The sequence below is a fragment of the Polypterus senegalus genome, chromosome 10, assembly GCF_016835505.1.
Source record: "Polypterus senegalus isolate Bchr_013 chromosome 10, ASM1683550v1, whole genome shotgun sequence".
NCBI classification, from domain to species: domain Eukaryota; kingdom Metazoa; phylum Chordata; class Cladistia; order Polypteriformes; family Polypteridae; genus Polypterus; species Polypterus senegalus.
Genome location: NC_053163.1, coordinates 29,956,196 through 29,980,862, shown reverse-complemented (window position 1 = coordinate 29,980,862; position 24,667 = coordinate 29,956,196). Strand labels below are relative to the sequence as shown.

General features: G+C 36.0%; 1 long non-coding RNA gene across 1 annotated transcript in view; it reads right to left on the bottom strand.

Moving 5' to 3' along the window:
- The window catches only part of LOC120537013, a 75,725-nt gene extending 51,548 nt beyond the window's left edge, over positions 1 to 24,177 (bottom strand). Inside the window, exon 1 of the long non-coding RNA XR_005635246.1 lies at positions 23,689 to 24,177. This is a non-coding gene — a long non-coding RNA (uncharacterized LOC120537013). The remainder of the gene's footprint in view (positions 1 to 23,688) is intronic.
- Positions 24,178 to 24,667: the final 490 nt, after the last annotated feature.

Below are 24,667 nucleotides of genomic sequence, written 5' to 3'. Positions count from 1 at the left end.
AGGCCTCCTTGGCTTCGCTCACCATCCCCTTCCGCTAGCACTATGCGCCGTTGTGAAGAGGGGGATTGAATGTACCCCAAGGAGACACAGTTGCTCCTCCGAAACCCCTCTTAAATGGTGATACAATGGGAAACAAGTAACAGTTGTTTTTTTTTACCTCCTCTTTGCTCAATCAGCTGCTGGCTTGCTGCTGCTCCCGTGACGCATGATCTGCATTTTGTGCAATGCTTCGAACATTTTAAAGTCACTGCCTTGTCTCTCTTCTCCCCCAGACATCCTCAAACAGTATTCGATCTCTTTTTGCAGTTCCATTATTTCAATGAGTAATATTTTCCATTTGTTTGCACTAATGTGATCTTTACCCTCATTTTTTTGAGACTTTCGAATTTTCCTACTTCCATTATCTCTAACCTGCTCTGCATGTGTATCACGGGACTTGCTTCCAAAGGTTGTAAGTATGATGTGACTTGCCCATCTCGCGGGACATGAAAGTGTTTCTCTGTCTCTCTTCAAAAGATCACGTCTCATCGCAGAAAAAAAGTCTCATCCCAAGTTTTTTTTTTTTTTATAATAGAGAGAAATAATAAAAATAATAAATAATAATAAAGAAACCAGAGGAATTGAAACCTGTACGGAGGTCTGTAGTGAGCACATCAAGGAATTCACCATCCTCCTTTTCACAGCATTACTGCTTGATATGTTTAGCATGTAATCACACTAAAAAGGGCTACTTAAGGTGAAAATGAACCACATTTAGAAGTTAACCTGAACTGAATAAAGGTGAAAGGGTTTTAAAAAATAGTCTTTGTCAAATATTCTCTTACTTTGCCTCAGAGCCACTTGGCATTCTTACCTCTCTGCCCTATACACTTTGAGAGCACAGCATCACTTTGAACTACGACTCTTATGGACAGGGCCGGCTCGAGCATTTTTGCTGCCCGAGGTGAAGCTGTAAATGGAGCCCAATCAACCCCTTTGCATTGAGTGGAATCACCACTGCCAGACCGAGAAACCTGCAGACTTGAGAGAGGAGACACAAACTGAAGAAAGTGAATATAATTGATTCACAGATTGCAAATGTCAAGGGAGATGTCTGATTTCTTATAGCAACGTTTGTTAAGAAAGCTGTCTAAGAAAAATACAGTCATGAAGGGTGACATTCAGAAAACACATAGGAATTGGGCTATGTACAGGTTTTATTTATTTTATTTGTATTTAATATCTAAAAAAAATATTGTTTCACATAATCAAAATTACCACTTACAAAATTATTGTTGGTCTTTATTTAAACCAGTGAACGGCAACCTTTATCGAGCTGTGGCGCACTAAGTCCAAAAATTTTCTTTCGCGGCGCACCTGAGGGTCTGCCCATAAATAAAGTTATGACAACACAATCTATGGACAATCGGCAATAAAAACAGTTAATTTTACAAGTTTGAAAGACATTTTATTAATAAAGGAATCAAAGGATAAATCTTAAATTTAATTAATGTGAACGTTGAGATTGTTTTTCAGCACATATGAGATTGATACGAGGATCAATTTTCAAAAGACAGACGCGCATTTCCTTGTCGATCATTTGAAGTCTCTCACGATTATTAGACTTAATTTCCGTAAGTGTTCCGTTATCTGTTTTTCCAACATAAAATATTTTTTTAAACATTATCTTTTTAATCAACCAAAAGTTCAAAAACACTAGCAATTTTAAATATTTTACAAAGGTTTTTGCGGCGCACCGGTTACCCGACAATGATTTAAACCATCATCTAAACCGGTATCATACAATGACAGTGACTGTCCAGTTATACTCTTAATAATGTAGCTGCAGCTCAACATTTACATTTCATTTAAATTAAAATGGAAAGAAATAAATTCATTTCACATAATCACATTTCCACTTTAATTGAAATCACATTTTGAATGTCTTTATTTAAACAGCCAGCAAAACTGATACTGTACGATGATTGTGACAGGCTAGTTATAGTCGTCTTAATAAAACAGCTCTGTAGCATATACTGTACTTTTTATTTAAATTAATTAAACAAATTGACGCACTTAAAATGATCAAAAAAATTCAAGGAAGCAGAAGTATCAAGAAAAATCCATAATTCCTATTTACTGTTGCCGCGCATGCTGAAATAATGGACCCTAACTGTCCATTTAATGCACGGCTTCAGAGCGTTTTTCCAGCTCCATAAGAAAGGTTGATATATTGAGACTTGAAATAGATTCCCATTTATGCTTCATTTAAGAATCAACTTTGTCACTGATATTTCCTTAGGAGAAACAGCTTTAGACAAAAGGAGACATGAGATACAACTGAGGTAAAAGCAGTCAAAATTGAGAATTATGGGTTGAGGTGCGTATTATACTGTATTTTGTGAAATCTCTTTTTAATGTTGTTGGATCCTCTTTGAAGACTTCATATTTTTAACTTATTATTGGACTGACACCTTTATCTGAGGTGACTTACAACATTTGACTTACAACAATTGGTTAAATTTCTTTTTGTTTTTTTCCAATTGGAGCACAGGGAGAGGAAGTGACTTGCTCATAGTTACATGGTGGTAAAAGTGGGATTTAAACACATAATATCTGGGTTTGAAGTCTAATGTCATATTGCCTGCTTTTTCTTCCAGAATGACTATTGATCTAATTGGAGCAGAGCAGTATGAATTAGAGCAACTAATAATATTATTCAGAAGCAAGGACTACAATTTTGCAATTGTAGTAAAGTGTATCATTACCACAAACAACAGGCATTTCACCATCTAAAACAGAACACACAATACAAACACTTTCAAATTGCAAAATAAAATGTCAAGACAGTACTTGGAAGTTCTGAGCCCATTATGTGATGTTTCTAAGATCTCTACTGCAACTCAAGTAGAGAAACGTTTGAGACTAATCTGCTATTTTTTTCTTTGTAGAAAAATCTGGCAAGCATGACGCAAAAGAATACGTCTCCATTTTATCTCATTCTGACCTTATTGTTGCCAAGGAGAAACCAAAGAGACATTAAGGAGATCTCTGATTTGGTTTTTTATCCCTATAGGGTGACAAGTGGACCATGGAGAATTTTTTTGGCATGCCAAGTGCAAATCTCATAGATGGTAGTGAACAAATGAAAAACTATCCTCAGTTTTAACGTAAGTGTTAATGTAAGCTCATTTGGAAGATGATTGTTGTTTGAGTTAATACAACCTTTAGCAATACTTTCAAGAGCCTGTTGCCATTTTCATTGTTTAGGTTTCTTTTGTCGTGTCCGTGTCTTCTCTGCTATATCAGTTTGAGAATTATTATTACAATTAAAATTATTATTATTGTGATTGTTGTTTGTGTTATTTTTTTTGTTTATTAACTACATTGTAAACCTCATCTCCATGTTCATGACAAGTCAACACCCATGAGAACAAAATTATAACTTTGAATCTTCATTTGAAGAAAATTAGGTTAGGGTTAGGGTTAAACAGACAGAGGCTGAGAACTGTGCAAACATATATTTTGGAAGACCATGTGTAGAGAAGACCAAATATCACTACTACACAAAAATAACATAATATAATCAGACAGTGGTATTAAGTCCTATTGTTTGTAAACTGTTTTAAAAAACTGCCAAACTCAAAATTTTGCTGCTCTATTGGAGACCATCTAGTTTCAACTAAATGATACAGCTTGCTCTGCTTACAGTTCTAGAAAAAGTATGTGGTCTAATTTTTTGTTTGTTTGTTTACATGATAGGCCAAATAATTTGACATTAAAAGAAGCCTTCAGGTTGGATTTAAAATTTCATGAAATGCTTTTAAAAGTCAGAACAGTGGCTTCAGCAGACATTTGTTGTTAGATAAACTGTGGATAAAGTATCTAGTGGCAGGATACCGTAACCAGAAGAATTCCAATTACTCTATGACAAAACGGATGTATTTACTTCAATAACTACATAAAGGATGTTCATTTTAACTTAATAAGAACATTTATTAAATTAAATAGCCATTATTATATTTAGTTCAATTTTCACAATTTGCTGGAAAGATTTTTGCTAATCACAAGACACATAGATGAGGTCACGTGGGATGCTTTTAAAGCAGTAAGCTTTGTTGTTTTATTTATCAGCCTATTATAAAAAACATACACATATAAAATATCTCATCATATGTCTGTCATGATGTTGCTTATAGTGGCCATGGTAATCAAATATGAAAGAACTTAAATTAAAAGATGCAGTAAATTACAAGCAAAGAAAACCTTAACCTCTCCATGATGCAGCTTATCTCCCAGAAGATTTTGTAGCTCTGAAACAGAAGAAGCACATACTGAGGCAAGTAGAAAATGAATATATGAATATTAGATGTTCTGAATAAAAACAAAGCTGGCTCTTTAATTCAATGTAAAGTCTCCTGTAAAAAAATATTACAACAAATATTGCAGTTGGTACGTTTGATGCATGCTTTGATTGGTCTTCATTTAGAAGGAATTAATGTGCTCTGAACTCTTTTGGATAAACAAGATTTCATTCTTTTATTATGTTACACCATAGTTATAGAAGAACTGTAACAGTTTAAGTGATGATATTGAAAAGATTTAGGATCAAAAGGCATTGAAAACAACAGAATATATATTAACATTTTCTTAAATTTACCATATTTATGGACTGTAACAACATATGTTGTCATTAATGACCGTCAGAGGGTTGCCTTCCAGGCTCACCTAAGGTATGTGATACCACCCCAGGATGAGAGGGGGTGCTGTCGTTAACGGTTTTGTCTCCTTTTTCCCACACAGCCTTAAGGGAAACAAAGACAAGGAAAGCCCCGTCTATTCCAGTCTGCATGGAATAAAAGGGAGAACACTACCCAGATGGTGGAGGCTCATTTTTGGATCTGATAGGATACTGAATGGTAAAAAGAGACCGAGATGAGAGAGGTGGAGCACTAATTCAAGAGATTTGGCATTGACAAAGACTGCCTATGAGCGCATGCTTTTGTTGCGTTTTTTTTATTTTTATTTTTGTTGGAATTAAATGGGCTTTTACCCTGTTGGCACCCCCAAACATTTGGCTCTTGCCCTGCCTCATCATTCACCCAGGTGCAATATATATACCTGAAAATTTCCACTGTGTGACTGTTCCTACCTTAGGTTCCATTTTACAATATCAAACTTGGTACCACTAATAAAAAAAAATGTATGTTCCTTATAAAGAATTAAAACTAGAATCTTAGCGCTAGTGTTGATCGGTGAAATTCACTGAAGTGTTTTACACAGTTAATGTGAGCTTTTGCTCACTGAATATTTTCCAAGAAATTTGTCACGTGGATGGCTTAGACAAACGTGACATCACAATGTGACGTCACAGAGCGGTCTGTGGCAGCCAATACTGAATGGACAATCCCCTGTGTCCCTGATCCTAGCAGTGGGCGAAAAATATGTGGAAAACGTGAGGATAGATTTAAACACAAAAAAGCTCATGCAGAATGACTGGCATATTTGTGTTTTATATAGAATGTCTGTTTGTGAGGACCTCTGTGTAATATCTGTGCCTTTGCCTATTAAAGAACTAGCCAGCGTTCATGCAGTTGTTCCAATCAGGAAGGATTGAAGAATCCACATGCTTTAGTGTTGTGCTTATTCAGTAGCAGCAGCAATGAGCGATCAAAACTGTATTCTTTTTGGTTTGAGAGAGGTGAGTATCTCCTACTGAGTCTGTGAAGGGGAAGCCACAGGGCATTCATGCTTTCTGTCAGCAAGAAATTTTACTGTTCTGGAAATTACTTCTATTAATTGTATTTCAAGAAGGTAGGCTGGCATGGTGGCTAGAACTGCTGCCTCACAGCTCAGGTCACATTTTCGCCCACAATAAATGGTCTAGTATATTGGGCAGATGTTTCCCTAGTTAGCAAGGACACTTAAAAGACCATCATAGAATTATAGTCCACTCAAATCTAGCTCAGTTTACTCATTGACTTTAATACATTTGGCCAAGTTTGCCAAAATTACCAAACATTTCCGCAATTTCGCTGAACATGGAGTGTGGCAAATTTCATTGGGGTTTACTCATCACTGCTCATCACATACTTACTTCCAAGACTTTGCACTTGAAAAAGTGCTTGAACACCCGCTGTTTTTAGCAAAATAATAACACACATCCTTAAAATATTTTCTTAAACTTATTGATTAATTCCACAAATCAACTTTGTGTGTCTTGCCCACTTCCACTTTAGAGAATTTATTAAACTTGTTGATTTTTCACAGATATTTTTAATGGATCATCTTAGGTCATTCCACAATGACAGATTCTAGACAATTCTAGCATTCATTGTTTGAAATTATTTTTATATTTCAATTTTCTGCATTAGGCCTCAGAAAAGCCTGAGGCTAAATTTAGGAGGCAAGGTCTAATTTTTGCATTTTGAGTTTATTGGAGCCTTCAGGTAGGATATTTTAAGTCTTATTTTTAAATTTTTAGCATATTGACATTTTTTTAACCAGAAGCTCATAAGAGGCTGCCAATGTGCACCATATTTATTTGTCAAGGGGCCTGAAGGTAATATCAAGCATCATGATCTTATGTATATCTCTTCTTAACTGTTATTGTTATGATATGGGTTGTGTTAATAATTTTTTATGCAATATTATTTATCCTTTTGCCATATTGCTTATCCATTTTTATGCAATATTGTTTATCCTTTTGCTAATCTTATACTCCTTTTAGCAGTTTCTGAGACAGAGGTTTAATTCTGGCATTAATTTTCCTACCCTTCAAACACCATTTTCAGATTCTAACAATTGCAGCCATTTTTATAGCCTGTCATTAGGTTTTCTTCCCACATTGTCAGGGACAAAGGCTCAGATGTCATGACCATTGCTGATCATCACAACAGGTTCAAAGGTCGGCCATAGGTGCACTTCCTAGACAGATCTACGGACTCAAAATCTTACCAGACCACCAATCCATCCCGCTATATCCTAACTACAGGGTCACGGGGGTCTGCTGGAGCAAATCCCAGCCAACACATGGCGCAAGGAAGGAAACAAACCCTGGGCAGGACGCCAGCCCACCACAGGGCACATGCACACACACATACACACACACACACAAGCACACACTATGAACAATTTAGAATCTCCAATGCACCTAAATTGCATGTCTTTGGACTGTGGGAGGAAACCCACGTAGACACGGGGTTCTTTAACATCAAGTGTTCTTATTCCATATTTTTTCTGTCTTGTTTATGTGTTGGCAGTCCAGTGGAGAAGGTCATGAGAGCACAGGGTTTAGCACCTTCTAGGTTTCAAATCCCATTCTGGGTCTCTCTGTGTGTACTCCGAGTGTTCTCCTGGTGTTTAGATGGTTTTTCCGCAGGTATTGTGTTTTGCTTCCATGTCTTCATACATTCAGAATGTGTTCCTGCCTTCTGGTCTGCATTCAGAAAATGATGGCCTCATCTCTTAACTACCCAGCTGTGTATGTGTTTGATCACTACATCCATTTTCCTTATCTATCTCCTACATTTATGTTTTCTCTCTGTAGGGGTGGAAGAGCAACACCGGTGACCATGCCAATCCCAAATCTTTTCAAATAAGCTCTGCCTCTTCGAGAGGCTGACTCACAGCAGACTCGGGGAAAACACACAGGGAGAACTGGGAAGTGAACCCAGGTCTCCTTACTGCGAGGCAGCAGAGCTACCCACTTTGCCACCATGCTGCATTCTTACCAGACCTTTCGTTAAAATTTCTCATTATTGCTTTTTCAGTACTGGCATTTTCACTACAAATTTTAACCTTGATTTTGCCTCATGCTCTGGTTTAGTTGCAATTTATTTGATTTGTTGTTTTAGACCCTTTTCTGTTAGATCATGCATCTCCTGCTTTCTAACTAAATTATCCTTGTTGTAAAAGCTATTATTTTAAAGGAAAAACATCACAAAGTAACTAAACAAATAAGTAAATATATTTTTACATGTACTTTGCTTAAAATAATTTTAGGACATCAACCATGGCTTGTGTTTGATTTCATCTAGAGCCTAAATATCATTTTAACTGTCTTTATGTTTTTCTATCCTTATTTATTTCCTTCACATTGTTTCTTTGCATCAAATATTATCGGTCTGCTACTCAAAAATTACAGGACAAACACATTGAGCATTTTGCTTTTGTTATTAAATATATTCACTCATGATAAACAGCATTTTCAATGAGTTTGGATTTGATACCTGTACACTAATGGCGCTTTTCCACTGCATAGTACGGCACGACACGGTTCAGTTCAGCTCACTTTTGGGGGGTTTTCCACTGGGAACAGTCCCTGGTACCTGGTCCTTTTTTTAGTACCACCTCAGCCGAGGTTCCAAGCGCGCCGAACCGTTACCAAAACGTGACATGTAAACTGCTGGTCACTGATTGGCCGGAGAAAATCGTCATTACTGCGTCACTGGCTATTCTTTTCTTTAAAGGTACACACACGTGGAAGTTTGTGTCCCGTCTCTCCATCGCTGGACGCAGTTTGTTGCATAAGTGGATGAATGTTTCTTCAGACATTCGAAAGTTCTCCAGCCACTGAGTGTTTGTAAAACCGGGAACAATCACATCCCACCACTCTGAGGCACGGTTAAATGTCCAAACAGATAGTCTGTTGCGGCGACTTTTTTGCAAAATGTGGAAGATCTGTAATATACAGAATCAGCATTTTAATGTTACACTGGCAGTTAAGTTCATTTTATGCTTTGCAACAGTGATAAAAGTTAGCTAGTGATGTGCTTTTATTAGATGCTTACCCTTGCGCGTCGTCGAGCTAAAGTGTTGTCGTTGTCTGCGTGTTGTTGTAAAAGTTCCACGGTGTCACGGCAGTAGAGGCGGCGCAACTATAACGACACGTGAATATTCCCGCCCACTCTAAAGTGGTACTAAACTGCAGTCGAAACGCAAACCGAGCCGAACTGAGCCAAACCAAGGTGAGCTGTACTGAACCGTGCTGTGCCGTACTATGCAGTGGAAAAGCGCCTTATGACACTAGCTTTGTCATTTCTCTTATAAATTTCCATGTAAGTTTAGATTGCTTGCATTACATAGTTCACGTTCTGCTGAACCTCCACTCACAGAGGGGTACACAAATATGATCTTTTCAAAATTGTTAGTACTGCATAGAACTCATTGTTATCTCAATAAATTCAGACTATCTATCCGGATTGATTATACTCCATTTCTGCCTCCATACTAAGATGAATATCTCCTGCTCAAAAGTGTTTTATTCTCATGGGAAATCATAAACCTTCACGAATGCCAAATGTTACACATTGCACTCTGCAACAAATTTGAGATGGGCAGCATCTCAATAGATTCCTTCCATTCCCCCTGCATTTTTTTGCATTTGGCAAGAGAGAGACACATTTTTGGCCTTTTGACTTAATTATGGTTGCGGCCTAGATTATCACATTTTTGGAGTGAAATTTCTTCTGTTTCTGAACATTTGCTTAACCATGGACTAATGAATGTCTTTAAAAAGTCTTTGTAATCCTTTTGAACCTCATAAATGTTAACATCCCCCAATATTTGATTTTTGAGTGGCTCACAATTCATTGTAATAAATTTGTGATGTTAGGTGTAGTTTTTGTTGGGGTCAACTAACCAACTTCAGCTAAATCATTTTTTATAACAGGACCAAAAAGAAAACAATAACAAACAGTACAGTCAAAGATGCATTTTTATAAACAATAAGTAAGACAGACATTGTATTTCCAAAAAAAATTCCATCAATTTAAAAACACCACCTCCTTCCTTCTCCTAAGTGAAAAAGCTACGTAACAAAACATTTGTTTAATATGCTTCCTTGTATCTATTAAAACAACAGCAGGTTCCTGGCATGCAAATTTTAAAACAGCAATAATGAATTCTTACCAAATTCTGATACATTCCAGAACTGTTCCTTATCCTTATTAAAATAATTGTATTTGTCCAGTGTTACTGTTTGCTCCAAATGCAGGCCATATGTACAGAGAGCACCTGAGCGGCTGAGAGATGAACTCCTGATACCTGGAAACTTGTTCTGCTTTCTTACAGGGTATTATAGGAAGTTCAGGGAAACAGGTGTACCCAGTAATGTCACAAAAACAGAAAGACTGAAAACTGGTCCTTCACACAACTGATTCTATGTCCAGTCAGGTAACCCCTTGTGAAGGTTTAAGTCACAGGAGCTCACTTTCAGCACACATCAAAGAAGATCTCCCTCTTAGCCAAGTCAGGTGTTATTAGAGACCCAATCCTAGAATCTTGGGCTGTTTACCAGGAGAGAACATCTAAATTCCTTTATTGTGAAAAAGCAGTGGTGAGGCGGCCTTCTGCTGTTATGCACCTAAAATCTGGAATAGCCTGTCAATAGGAATTCGCCAGGCAAATACAGTAGAGCACTTTAAAACACTGCTGAAAACACATTACTTTAACATGGCCTTTTTATAACTTCACTTTATCTTAATCCTGATACTCTGTACGTTCAATTCTTCATAATAACTATTCACAGTGGCTCCAAAATCCATACTGACCCCAACTCTCTCTTCTGTTTCTTTTTCCTGTTTCTTTGTGGTGGCGGCCTGCGCCACCACCACCCACTCAAAGCATCATGATGCACCAACATTGATGGACTGAAAGCCAGAAGTCTACATGACCATCATCATCAGGTCCTTCCATGAAAACCATAAATACAAAGAGGACTGTTTGACTAATGTTAGGTAGATTGCCCAGATGGGACTGGGCGGTCTCGTGGTCTGGAACCCCTACAGATTTTATTTTTTTCTCCAGCCTTTGGAGTTTTTTTGTTTTTCTGTCCTCCCTGGCCATCGGACCTTACTCTTATTCTATGTTAATTAATGTTGACTTATGTTTATTTTTTATTGTGTCTTCTATTTTTCTATTCATTTTGTAAAGCACTTTGAGCTACATTTTTTTTGTATGAATATGTGCTATCTAAATAAATGTTGATTGATTGACTATATTAAAGATTATTATTTGAAAGGCTGAGACCCTGCCACTGAACGCTGATACTTGAAGTCAACAGAAACAATATCAGTTTTCTAAGTTAGTGTTTCCTAAGTTAGTGACTTATAAAATAGTAATAATCAAGACTCTTGTGGGTGACATCACCAGTTACACTACCTCAAGATAATTATAAAACATTGATTTCCTATTGAGTTAATGTAGGTGGGTTAGAATTATTTGGGCTGAGTGATATGAGTCTTTGGGTAAAAGATGCAGTACACAATACCATGATAGATTTCTCATCCTTAATGTTATTCCACTTGATGTTACTCTGAATATTGCTGTGAACGGATTGGGAGTGATTTTAGAGTTAAAAATATCTGTGAGTTATGTAAGAATGTAGGACATTCCCAAAACATATGACCTTGTGAGGCTAGGCATTTGATAACATCATTCTCATTTTGAATCTTGCTCTTGGGTGCATTTTAGGCAGTTTTAGAACAAACTTCCATTAATCTCATTAATAAAACTGTTCCAGCATGTAAATTGAAGATTGTGACTGTACGAATACATTTTCAGTAAAGAGATGGAAATTCTCAATTTATGGGTGTTATATACTTATATTTATAATAATCTGAGTAAAGATCAAATTATATTTTAGGTCAAATTAAAGCAGAAATATTGGTTACTTCATAACAGCCGAGAAGTGTTTCTCATTAAGCAGGACAATCTAAATATTTTATTAGAAATCAACTACTATAGATACTACTGCTGTGTCAGAAAATCGACAAAAGAGAAAACCAGGAGAGAGACACGAAACAGAAAATAGTGAAAACCAGGTGAGTGTCAAAACAATGAGGCCAAACAGCAAGATGAAAATCGAGATCAGAAGGACAAAATGAGAGTCAGGAACCCAAATCAAATCAGAACATAAGAAATAACTCAGTTACTATAAGCAGTTTGGATAAAGATATGACAAACTGGGCAGTTATTTAAACCCACTGCTACAATTGCCAACAGGTGACAAACCTTGGTGCTACACCCTCCAATGATGACAAAGGTTACCCTTGCAACTGGAGCAAGCTGCTTTACACTCAATGCACACGAGATAGCTACCAGAAGAAATAAAATTCAAAATATAACAATTATGAAACATGGAGTTGCCCTTCCATTCTGCCTATAACAGCATCCACTCTTCTGGAAATGTTTTCTGTTTACTCGTAAAAATATTTGAGAGGTTACACAAGAAGATCTGCCTCACAATCAGCATTCCAATTCATGCCATAGCAGTTCAATAGGGTTGAGGTCGAGGCTCTGTGCAGACCACCGAGTTTCCATTTCTTTTTAAATCTAATTATGTGCACAGTCATTTTGAGAACAGAAAATGTCATCCCCCAAACTGTTGCACAATTGTCTGAAGTGTCTTTCTATGCTGAAGCATTAACAGCACCCTTAACTGCAATCAAGGGACCTAACCCAAACCCAAAAAACTACCTCAGACCACTCTTCCTCCTCCAGAAGACTTTACAATAGGCACTTTGTAGGTAATGTTCTCGCGATGTTCACCAAGTCCAGATTCAGCCATCATACATCCAAATAGTGAAGCATGATTCAACAATTCAGAGAACGCCTCTCTACTGCTCCAGAGTCCACTGGTGATGTACACCACTCCAGCTATCGCTTCACATTGCATGTAGTGATCTTAGGCTTGTGTGCATCTGCTCAACCATTGAAACTCATTTCATGAAGCTCCTGAGACACAATTCTTGTACCAGTGTTTCTTCCAGAGGCAGTTTGGAACTCTGTTGTGAGGGATGTAATAGAGGATAGGTGGTTTTTACCTACTATGTGCTTCAGTACTTTGCGGCAGCACACCGTGAGTTTTGTGTGATCTGCTTTGTGGCTGAGCTGTTGTTACTCCTAAACAAATCCATTTCACAATAATAGCACTTATAGTAGACCAGGCAGATTTAGCAGAGCTGAAACTTCACATATTGGCCTAGGTGCTATCCTATGACAGTGTGACGTTTAAGGTCCCTGAGCTCTTCAGTACAACTCATTCCACTGCCAGTTTTTGCCAATGGAGGTTGCTTTTATGTCTTTATAAAAGCATAAAGTTCCAGAAGTCCATTATACTGTAGATCTTTTATACAGATCCCATAAATTATGTTTTTTAATGCTGCTTTAAATATAGCAGTAAAGCAAGATTCATGGTATTGGCCGAATAATTGTGCTTCTCCTTCTCACTAACAGTCAAACAAAATGGTTGCTCCTTATTATTTGTCATGTCATTGCTTATCATTGCTGTAATAATAACACACAGATATCACTAAAGAAATAAATTTAATGACATACCATCTAAGAACTCACTTAATGAATTCTGTAGGACTGGAATTGTAAATTCCCAGCATTGCACTCCATTGCACCCTGTTAAGTCGATCCTGGCAGGTGTTTAAATACACAGGGGGGCCATATATGGAATCCTTGATTTAGTGACCCTTGTCATTTTATACTTGTCCGTGCTATTTTGTTTCTAATATCTGTGCTATTCCTAAAATATCTATAGAGAAAATGGATTATGCAGTCACTCAGGTATGCATTAATTAAAGATTTGAAATAATACTACAACAGAATTATTTAACAAAGTGCTGAAAAACAAACATATCAAAACCCTAAATATAATCCCGGAAGAAAAAAGGTGCAGAGTCAGCATGCTGACGCCTACAAAGGTACATTTTGAAGTGGATCACAAAAGATCAGACAGTCTGATAAACCGACCTTTGAGGACGGGGAAAAAAAAAAGGAGATGAAAGGAAGAAATCTGGCAGGTTGTGTGGAGTCATTCACAGACGCGGCTCAGTGGCTGGCGATAGTAAATATTTTAAAGATTTTGTCAGTTAAATTTTGTTTTTTAAAGGTATTTATACCAGGAAACAGCTCACTTTCCACTTGTGCAACTTTTTTGGCTCTAAATAGCCCCTTTCACAATGCACTTTATTTTTAGTCATTTTATGTTTTCATATTTTCCTTGTTTTGTAATCTTCTTATATATTTTTTTTTTCACTTTGATGTATCATAATAAAAGACATTCTTATTAGAATATATTAATTACATTTTCTTGTCACTCTTATGTGAGAAAAGGAAAAAAGAAACAGCAAATTCCTTATTTCCTTTTAAATAATGTGAGTTTAGAAGAGGAGCCATTGTGCTCGAGTGGATAACACAGTCAGCCCTTGTTGTTTGATCTCCGTGTCTTCATGGGTGACACCTCCAGGTCTCTGATATCATCAATGCTTGTACCCTGGGACTTTAGAAGAAGGTCACATCAAAATGAAGCCCACTGCTTTGGATGCTGTGCTCATATGGATTATCTCAAAGGCAAAGTCATACTGTATTTTCCTCTAATTAGCTTTATTGCTCATTTTATACTGATATACTCTTTCCTTTAAGTCAGTAGGCAGCTGCTTTAGGACCTATTTGTTTATTATTACAGATTTTTTAAATTCCTGAATATGTTAAAGACCACCCTGCCAAGAATAAATTAAGTCTTTTTCCTATCCTGCAGTCGGACACAGAGCTCCCTGTTTCTGGTATTCAGGCAGCTCAGATTCTAAATTAAGGTTGCCACCTATACAGACTTGTAAATGCTCTCACGTGGTTTTGTGGCAAATGTGCTACTGGCTTAAATTAGAAAATCAAACAAAATAAAAATAAAAAATTATTTTAGCGCAAAATATTAATCTGCTGTGCTGGAGTAGAAACAACAACCTAAGTGGAATTATTGAATTTTAGCGTTAGTGGTTGGAGGTAATGAAGGTATGGTAATAATAACAGTAATAATAATGATAATGATGAGCCGGTCATAGTCAGACTACTCTGAGATGCTCAACTAGATCTCCAAAAATATCTCCATGTTTCTCCAAATAAAGTGAGTGCCACCCAGGTTTAGAAGATCGCCATCCTCGGAACGGCCCTCATACTCTCTAAGGGCCTGACAGTCAAACAATAAGACCTAAGGAAACCAGTTGGGTTCCAAATAAAAAGCAACGAGCAAATTCTTAATCTACTCTCTATATATAAAATCCTAAGCTTAAAAGTGCAACGATTTTATGTAACGTTTTTATGTCACATTTTTTGTCATGTTATAAATCGGGCTTATTTTAAAACCTACATATATATGTTTGGTATCATTTTTTTCAGAATGTATCAAACTTTAATGTGATGTTGTTAGATGTATTGATTCTTATTCCATTTTTAAATTATCATGGTTTATAAGAAAGTCAGCTAAAATGAAAGGATCGTTTATTTAGTCTCTAATAAATACTCATCAAGCATAGTGGACCTCAGTTTAACGGGAATACTCTAATCGGTAAGAGAGTATTCTCATTTCATGATTTTTACTCCGTTAAATAATAATTTATTTTTCTTTTACATATTTATAGAATTTCGTGATTTTGAGTGCAATAAATAATCCGTTTTCTTTTGTACATTTATAAATTTAACTAATATTCTGGCCGCAACTGGGGTTTGGGCGCCAAAGTCACCAGGGTGGCTTGCCCTCCTACTTAAATAATAATGATAGTAGTGATTACACTGGACAAACATTTTTTTTCTTCCAGAAAATATTTGGTGATCATGATAGAGAGCTTCAAGATGAACACAAATATAATTTCAGATTGGCCGTATCACTTAGGAATTTTGGGAAACCTGAAATTAACTTTTATTGAATTTCTTGTATTGAATTGCTTGATGATGTTGACACACTGCATTAGCTGAACTGAGCTAAAATGCATTACTGCAGATTTTTGCTTGTACTTCTCATCCGATGCTTCTCATTTCAGTTCCCAACATTAGTCGGCATGAAGTGATGGATTAGATTTGCCCTGATACTGCTTTTCCATCCTTACATTGTCCTAGTGAAACATTTCACCATGCTCATCACTGACTGCACCAACATTAGCAGAGACTAAGGTGAAGTCCAGGTGTGAATTCAGGGAATTAATCTTTAGGGACATATTGCACTTCATGGTTTTGTATGCTTGAAGCAGGTTGTCAAGCAGCTGGATGTAGGGTGGTGCTTTGTAGTTGCCAAGAAAAGTTTCATAAACATTCCTGAATGCGATCCATGTGATTTCCTAAATATAATTCTTCAAACCTCACATTATTAACAATGTGTCTGATTTGTTGCCAACAAAAAATGCAGTCCTTAATCTTGGCATCAGTTATTTGTGCAAACATCTCCCTAAAATATCAAAATGTTTTATATGAAGGGAAGCAAAAATTTCTTTGTTGAGTCAACGAGTGGTTTATACGTCAGACTTTTAAGCTTTGGAACCAAATACTTAAGGATCATCCAGTTCTTTTTAGGTTAATGTGACTCCTTAACAAAAGCTGTCCCATTCACAAATGAAACAATGAGACTTGGTTTAATAATAATAAATCTTTGCATTTATATATCGCTTTTCACACTACTCAAAGCACTCAGCAATTGCAGGTTAAGGGCCTCGCTTAAGGGCCCAACAGAGCAGAGTCCCTTTTGGCATTTAAGGGATTCAAACCAGCAACCTTCTAATTGCCAGTGCAGATCCCTAGCCTCAGAGCTAGAGCTAGTAGCACTTTCAGACCACCACACATATTCCAGTTGTAGTTGGTGTACATATATTTACATTCTGAATTAATTCAGCAGAAGTAATGAGATAACATTACATAATGAGATAACAGAAAATACAAAACGTCGAATTCTCAAATGAATATCAACCCTGGAACGTTATGAAAATCACTTCAATTTTTATTAATTACAAACCTGTGGTGGGCTGGTGCCCTGCTCGGGGTTTGTTTCCTGCCTTGTGCCCTGTGTTAGCTGGAATTGGCTCCAGCAGACCCCCGTGACGCTGTAGTTAGGATATAGTGGGTTGGATAATGGATGGATGGATTAATTACAATCAGAAAAAGAAAAAAGTGTATAATAGATAGATAGATAGATAGATAGATAGATAGATAGATAGATAGATAGATAGATAGATAGATAGATAGATAGATAGATAGATAGATACTCATTTTAGTATAATAGATAGATAGATAGATAGATAGATAGATAGATAGATAGATAGATAGATAGATAGATAGATAGATAGATACTCATTTTAGTATAATAGATAGATAGATACTCATTTTAGTATAATAGATAGATAGATAGATAGATAGATAGATAGATAGATAGATAGATAGATAGATAGATAGATAGATAGATGTTAATTTTAGTATAGTAGGCAGGATTAGAAAATATACAGAAGGATGGATGGACAGAGAGTTACCACATAAATTGGTGAGGCTTTTTCGTGGATCCAGTGCCTCAGGTTTGAATCCCACACCTGATTATTGTCCATGTGGAGTCTGCACATTCTCTTAGCATCTGAATTGTTTTTTCTCCATTTACTCCACTCTTCCTCCCACATTCCAAAAGACATGTTGATCCGGTGGTTTGGCCCAATGTCACTTTGGACATGTGCATGAGTGAGCTCTGTGATGGATTGGTGTTCTCTCCAGTGCTTCTTCCCTCCTGTGCATATATAATGCAGTCAGGATTACCCCCAGATTAACCCCAATTGGAATAAGTGGCTTAAAAAAAATGCATGTGCGTATGTTTATTCAAATACATTCTACACTGCATGTCCCTGATTTTAAATAAATAGTAAAAGAACCAAACTGGTCAGTAAACTTGTATATTAATATTATTGGATTTCTTATTAATGATTATTTATTTCCATGCTAGAACTGGTCCAATGTGGAGTATTGAAGAACACAAAAAAGTAACCGTAGTGGTAGTAAATACTATATCTGCCAACAAGATGTTAACTCATGCTTATTTCTATATTTGTCAAATGTGAAGTGCAGATTAAATAGGTAAAATGTGACTGCTTTAATGCTTATTAGGATTTGTTTCTAATACTTGTGAAATTAATACTTATTAGATTTTCTTTCTAACTATTACACATTGTGGTACCTAGAAGAAAACTAAAACCATTGTTTATTTCCCTTTATACACAGTTATTTCTTTTGATTTTAATATATTTATATTTTTATAAAAGTAAATCAACATTGGGCGTAAAGTTATGGTTTTGACTGAGGTTAAGATTCGTTGTGAAGAAAAGTCATTTAAATTTGATTCTGTTTGGCTAGTTATGAAGTAGCATGTCATTGCAACAGTTGACCATGGGCAGTGCTAAACTCTTTGCAAAATACCATTTTGCTTCATAGCACTAATATCGAAAGGAAGCCAGTTTAACTGTAAACACTGCATGTTTTGAGTGTGATGTTTCTGGAATGATGCAAAGTGGAAATAGTGCTAATAACTGCCCCAAACCCCCTCCCGACTGAATGCCCTAAACCCACCCAGTCTCCCCCTGAGGGTGCAGGACCCCTCTGAAATTCTTTGGCATTTTCAATGCTTCTATCTGTACATTCCTGAGGAGGCTGGATCACAGGCTTGGGGGACAAAAGGCCACAAAACTGGCTGTCATTTTCCTCCACTGAGTGACTCATAAATATTGAGACTTTCAGAATGAAAAGGAGCCCTTGTGTTTTTGCCCAAACCCACTCCTCTGCTATTTAAATTGGCATTTCTTTAATTTTTGCTTAAAAGGCAAAGACTTTTGCTGTTCCAGATATAATATCATTAGAAGTCATTTACTTGATTCCATTAAATCCTGACATCAATCGAACACATTAAGTTTTTTTTTTTTTTCAAATATAAAGTTTTTTCATTCTTTTTTTGGGGCATAGACATTCTTTGCTTTTAAAGTTTTTGCTTCATTAAACAATAGAGGAAGATCTACACTTACTTAACACAATGCATGAAAACGGTTTCCATAAGTGAGGTCAATGATATTTAGAAAAAGTATATATATATATATTCTGAAACTATCTTTTACATTAAACTAGGGATAAATAGATACACACACACAAACATATATATATATATATATATATATATATATATATATATATATATATATATATATATATATATATATATATATATATATATATATTTACATATTTATATATATATTTACATTTAACAACAACAACAACATTCATTTATATAGCACATTTTCATATAAACAGTAGCTCAAAGTGCTTTACATAATAAAGAATAGAAAAATAAAAGACACAATAAGAAAAGAAAATAAGTCAACATTAATTAACATAGAATAATAGTAAGGTCCAATGGCCAGGGTGGACAGAAAAAACAAAAAAAAAACTCCAGCCGGCTGGAGAAAAAAATAAAATCTGTAGGGATTCCAGACCATGAGACTGCCCAGTCCCCCTCTGTATGTATATACAGTATATATATATATATATATATACAGTATATATATATATATATATATATATATATACATACAAACATACACACACACATACATATATATGTGTGTAATAATTATTTGATACCATGACTGCAATCATTTTGGGTTAAATGTTATAATTAAATGTAAATGTTATAATAAAAACATAGAAAGTAAAATGGATCTATCTATCAATCTATCTATTATATAGTGCCTTTCTATCTATCTATCTATCTATCTATCTATCTATCTATCTATCTATCTATCTGTCATTTGTTTTGATATCCGTCTCCTTTACAACTTCTAAAGTAAACTTTCTAATTTCTATATATATGGATGACCTAATCAAACCAAATATTCTTGCTGCAGTAATTGGTTGCTGATTTATTATTACAACAAAAACCACAGTGCATGTTTTCACTTTATTAGATTTTGTCCTTTCATTTTCCAGCAATAATCTGCCATTGTCAATTCTGATTTTAGTTGCTTCATATCTTTTTGTTACAAACATGTAACAATTCATAAATTTAAACAAATGTGTTATGTCATCTTTACATTAAATGCTACCTTCAAAATGGGGAGTGTTATGCTTACTGTTTGACTGCAGATATTTTAAGAAGAATAGTCGAAGAAGCAATAAAATGACTGAAATGCTTTTTTAAATGGATGGTTTTAAGTACATACAGTACGAGTATATGGTTTACTTTTCATTTCAGGTTATGGGCTGGTAATCATGTTCATTGCTATGCACTGCTTTTCATAAATCTTCCTTCTTCTGCCAACAAGCTGTGAACAATATACATTAAAACAGAAGTCATATTTGTTCTAGCAAACATAACATATATGTATTTGGTTTGATAATTTCATTTTTAAAAGTGAATGCATTTTTAATCAGTTTTACGGATATACAGACATTCTCTTCACATTGTCGGACATGTTAACTGAATCTCTGAAAGGCTGTTAAACAGTGTTTTCAAAATGACAGGTGGGACGGCTGGTTAACTTGACTCAATATTTGATGTTATTTGAGATTCTTTTCTACTTTGGCCCTATAAATTTGCCCCCCTGAGCATACAAAGCATATTGTGATGGTTTTCACTATGCAGGCTAATACGAGAATTCATTACATTTTGAAAATAATTTTCATTTTAAAGAACACAGTATATCATAAAATTGGACTGAGTGGCCATGAGAATAAAATGTATTATTTTCCAACTGTAGTTGGTCACATTTGTAGAAACCATTTATGCTTCAAATTTTCCTTGTACCTCTCAGTTATTGCACTGCTAAGGTAATAAACAAGTACATTTTATGAACTCATTCTAGAATGCTATGCAATGCATCCTTTAATCTGTTGAAGAAATTTAAAAACTCTAGGGAGTCAAAAAAGTGCAAATATAATTAGACAACATACACCTGCATACTAAAAAACAACAGACGTCACCATTTAGACGGGAATCAAGAGTCACTTTCAGATCAGTTTACTTCACAAAAAGATGGACAGTTTTGCTTCTGCTTTGTTCACTTTTAAAACGCTGGAGCCACAGCAAAGTGCTTGCATACATAATCATCGGGTCTCATTTTTTCCGGCAAGTATACAATTTGGCGGTTTTGAGCTTCTCTTATGACAACAAAGCTGTCTCAGAAGGAAGGAGAAAAGCAGAAAAAAAAGAAAATTTTCCATGAAATCTTTACACAATGTCCACTGCAGCAAAGCAGCCTTTTCATGTACATGTTATTCCCTTATAATTCATATAAATCTTCTGTACAATAGAATTTTCCATAATTATAATATAACAGCTATTGAACAGAAAGCATGTCTATCTATCTATCTATCTATCTATCTATCTATCTATCTATCTATCTATCTATCTATACATATATATGTAGATAGATAGCTATAGATATGTAGATATATATATATATATATATATATAAATTCGGGGAGAGACGCAGAGAGAGATAGAGAAAGACTATATATAGATAGAGGGATATATTACTATAAATATACTATACATGGACAGATACCATCTTCTAATGTATTAGTGTATATATTTGTATATCTTTACATTTTTTTTTTTAATTTAGACACAAGTTGGCACAGCTGCCTCCCTGTTCCAGGGTCCAAGTTCATGTCCTAGTCAGTGTGGGGTTTTTGTCAGCTTTTCCGATAAAACGTTCAAGTTCGATTAATGGATAACGAAATAGGGCGAGTATTAGTGAATATGGGTGAGACTGCGTGTGTAATTATGCCCTGCAAATAATGAATGAATGTGTATGCATGTATATATGTGCATATATGACTGTATACATTGCATGGTAGTTTATCTTTCATCTAAAGAGACACAGTAGTAGTTAACGCCGCTACCTCACAGCTCTGGCATACTGGGTATCCGTGTGGAGTCTGCATGTTCCTCTGTGTCAGTGTGCAGAATTAACACACAGCACAACAGCCAATGTTATTTTTTTGGAAATGCTGTTGTGTGCTATCTTCAAATAAACAGTTTTTAAATAGCAAAAGTACTTGTATGCTTCAAAAAATTTATTTATTTATTTACTTATTTATTTATTTATAAAAATAAGTCAGTTTCTGCTAGACCCTCTGCATTTATCAAATGTATAGATAGATGGATGCATGTTGAGCTAAGCAGAATTTGTGACTTTCATGTGTCAATATTTTTGCATAATTAAACACACCTTACATAAATTTACACATAAAAGAATTATGTACAAAGATGCAGCTGAAACTAAAATCAGTTATAAAGTGTGCCCACCATATGCAATTACAACTCTATCAAATAAATATTATATATTCTTCAACAAATTCTCTGACGCTGTTTACATCTTTTTTTTCCCAGGTATCTGTGATGGACTGGCACTCTGGATTAAGTAAATGACTAAATCCCTGACTGACTGTTTTCAAATGCACTGTTTATCTGTACTGCCAAGCAAAGTAAATTGGGATAAAGTCAGTATTCACCGTTCTCTGTACCAATCAAAGCATTTAAAAGAAATTCTACATATTTATGCATTTTATCTATTTAGTATGTTAACACAAACGCAATAAACATTTTCAACTTATGATGCAAATATTAAAACTGCATGCACATTAATACCGAAAACCCAGATGCACTCGTATTCTTCGATTGGAGTGGAAAAGGCTCCACGTAGACATGTAATGGAGATAGACGCTCGCCACTAATCTTACAACACCACGTGGACATATTGGTCCTTCTCCTCCTGCAGTTTTGTTCTTCTTACATTACCTTTGGACACACTTATGTGCTTTGCTGAATTCTTTATGGGTCACTCTACTGCCAATGTCTTAGTGAGAGTGCTGTTTAGGAGAAGGGATTGGGCCATAAGCAGGTACAGAAAAGCACCGGATGGATGATAGATGGCTGAATGGATAATTAATTTTATACGGTAGAACTGCGTACTTATAAAATATCAGCATAATACACCAGGATGACTTCAATAAGGTTTACTTATATTTCATTATGCAAGCTGTTTCCCTATACAAGATTTATACACACCAGTAACATACACAGAAGGTGGCTATTTAAATATATACAGAAAAACGATATATACACTGAATGTTTTAGTGTTTTGATCTACTGTATACAAACTTCCATTGACAATCCTCCATAACCAACTACACACATTTACAGACACTAAACCTCCAAGCCCAAGCAAAATTCCCCGAGCCAAGAAACGCACAACGAGATAGTACGTTTAAAAAGTAAATTAATGTAATTAAACAATTTGATACAAACAAATTACCTAAAAACAACAAATGATTTCTTTGCTCCGACCTTTTCTTTACTTTTCATCACACCCACTCTCAGCAGCACATCAGTACCCAATGTGGATAATTCTGCTTTGTAATCGACCCGCAGAGTGCTACACTACAGTCTTTGACACACATGTGGCATGTGTACACTCTCACATACTAACACGCTTGGTGTGCACACTTGCAAATCCCACAGCGTCCATCTGGACACGGTCTTCTTCAAGCCTAAACACTTCCCACACTCTCTCCCAAGATTGCCCAATCTGCTACTTACAGATTCACTCTTGCACTTGAATACACACACCCTCACACACACACACACGCACACATGCATACACAATATCGTGCTCGGTCCCATCTTTCTGAGCACAGATGCACACGCTCAGTTTCATTCACCGATTTAGACTCTTCCTCACCTGTTTCCATTGACACTCTAGCTCTGGAATGATCAGCTGGCCCATCCCTTTACAACTGTATTCACTAATTTAAACTTTACAGCAAAAAGAAGACAATGAGAAGTGTTTTGGAAGGCAACACATTTGAGCTTCCTCTCCACAACATCCTTCAACACAAACAGACCTGATTGAGCTGGCAGGATCCTCAAGTATGTGCTCCTCTTGCAATAATCCAGTGGTCCAGGTGAGGCTGCAGCCATGATAGAAAAAGGTCCTTGAAATAGAGAAAAAACTTTTGTGTGCACAGCTTCACTCCAGCTGCTCTCCAGAAAGACATCCAAGGTCCTTCCATTTGAAAACCACTTTTTGTTTGTTCGGTTCAAGACTGTGTGTTTCTCTCTTTTTTTTTTTCATTTTTGATGGAGGACATCACATGACTTCCATTCACCTGGGCCCAGAACAAAGGCTGCAAAGAAAGACTACAGCAGAGAAAGAATAAAAGAGAGCAGAAGAACGCTTACAGACCTTATCAAACTTCCAATTCATGGAGATTTTTTTTTTCTTCTTTTAGGGGGGCTGCGAACACAAGATGTATTGTTGCCGAAACACTGTGTATGTTTGTGTGTGTTTGCCTTGGCTAATGGCGCTTCTTATCCCCTGAAATGTGTTCTCTATGCATAATATCTTATTGTAGCTCTTCTCAATGAGTTGCTGCCACTGCCATGTTTTGAAGCTAATCAGTAGCACTATGAGTGGAAGCTGCTCAGATCTCAGGAGATACACATCACTGCATTCATACATCTGCATTGGCTAAAACGTAAGTGAGGCCTCCTTAAATCTCACAAAGCACAGAGTAATAATAGCAAACCCTCAGAGGAAATCTTCTCATGCATTGTCGTCTTCTCACTTTGATATCCAAGTTAATCTCAACTTGTCCAACATGTCTTCTCCTTACGCTTCACTTATCCATTTCTAGAGACCTGGTTTGGTCAAGACTTTCTCTTTTTATTGTGGTATCTTGTTGAAGTACATCTTTGAAAAGTGTGGTTCTCTGAAGAACATGAACACGTTCAACTTTAACCTAATCTAGCCAGGTCTTACCTGGTCCAAATGTTGTCTATTGACCTCTGAATGTGGTTTCCTTACCAAACCATGGTGAGTTT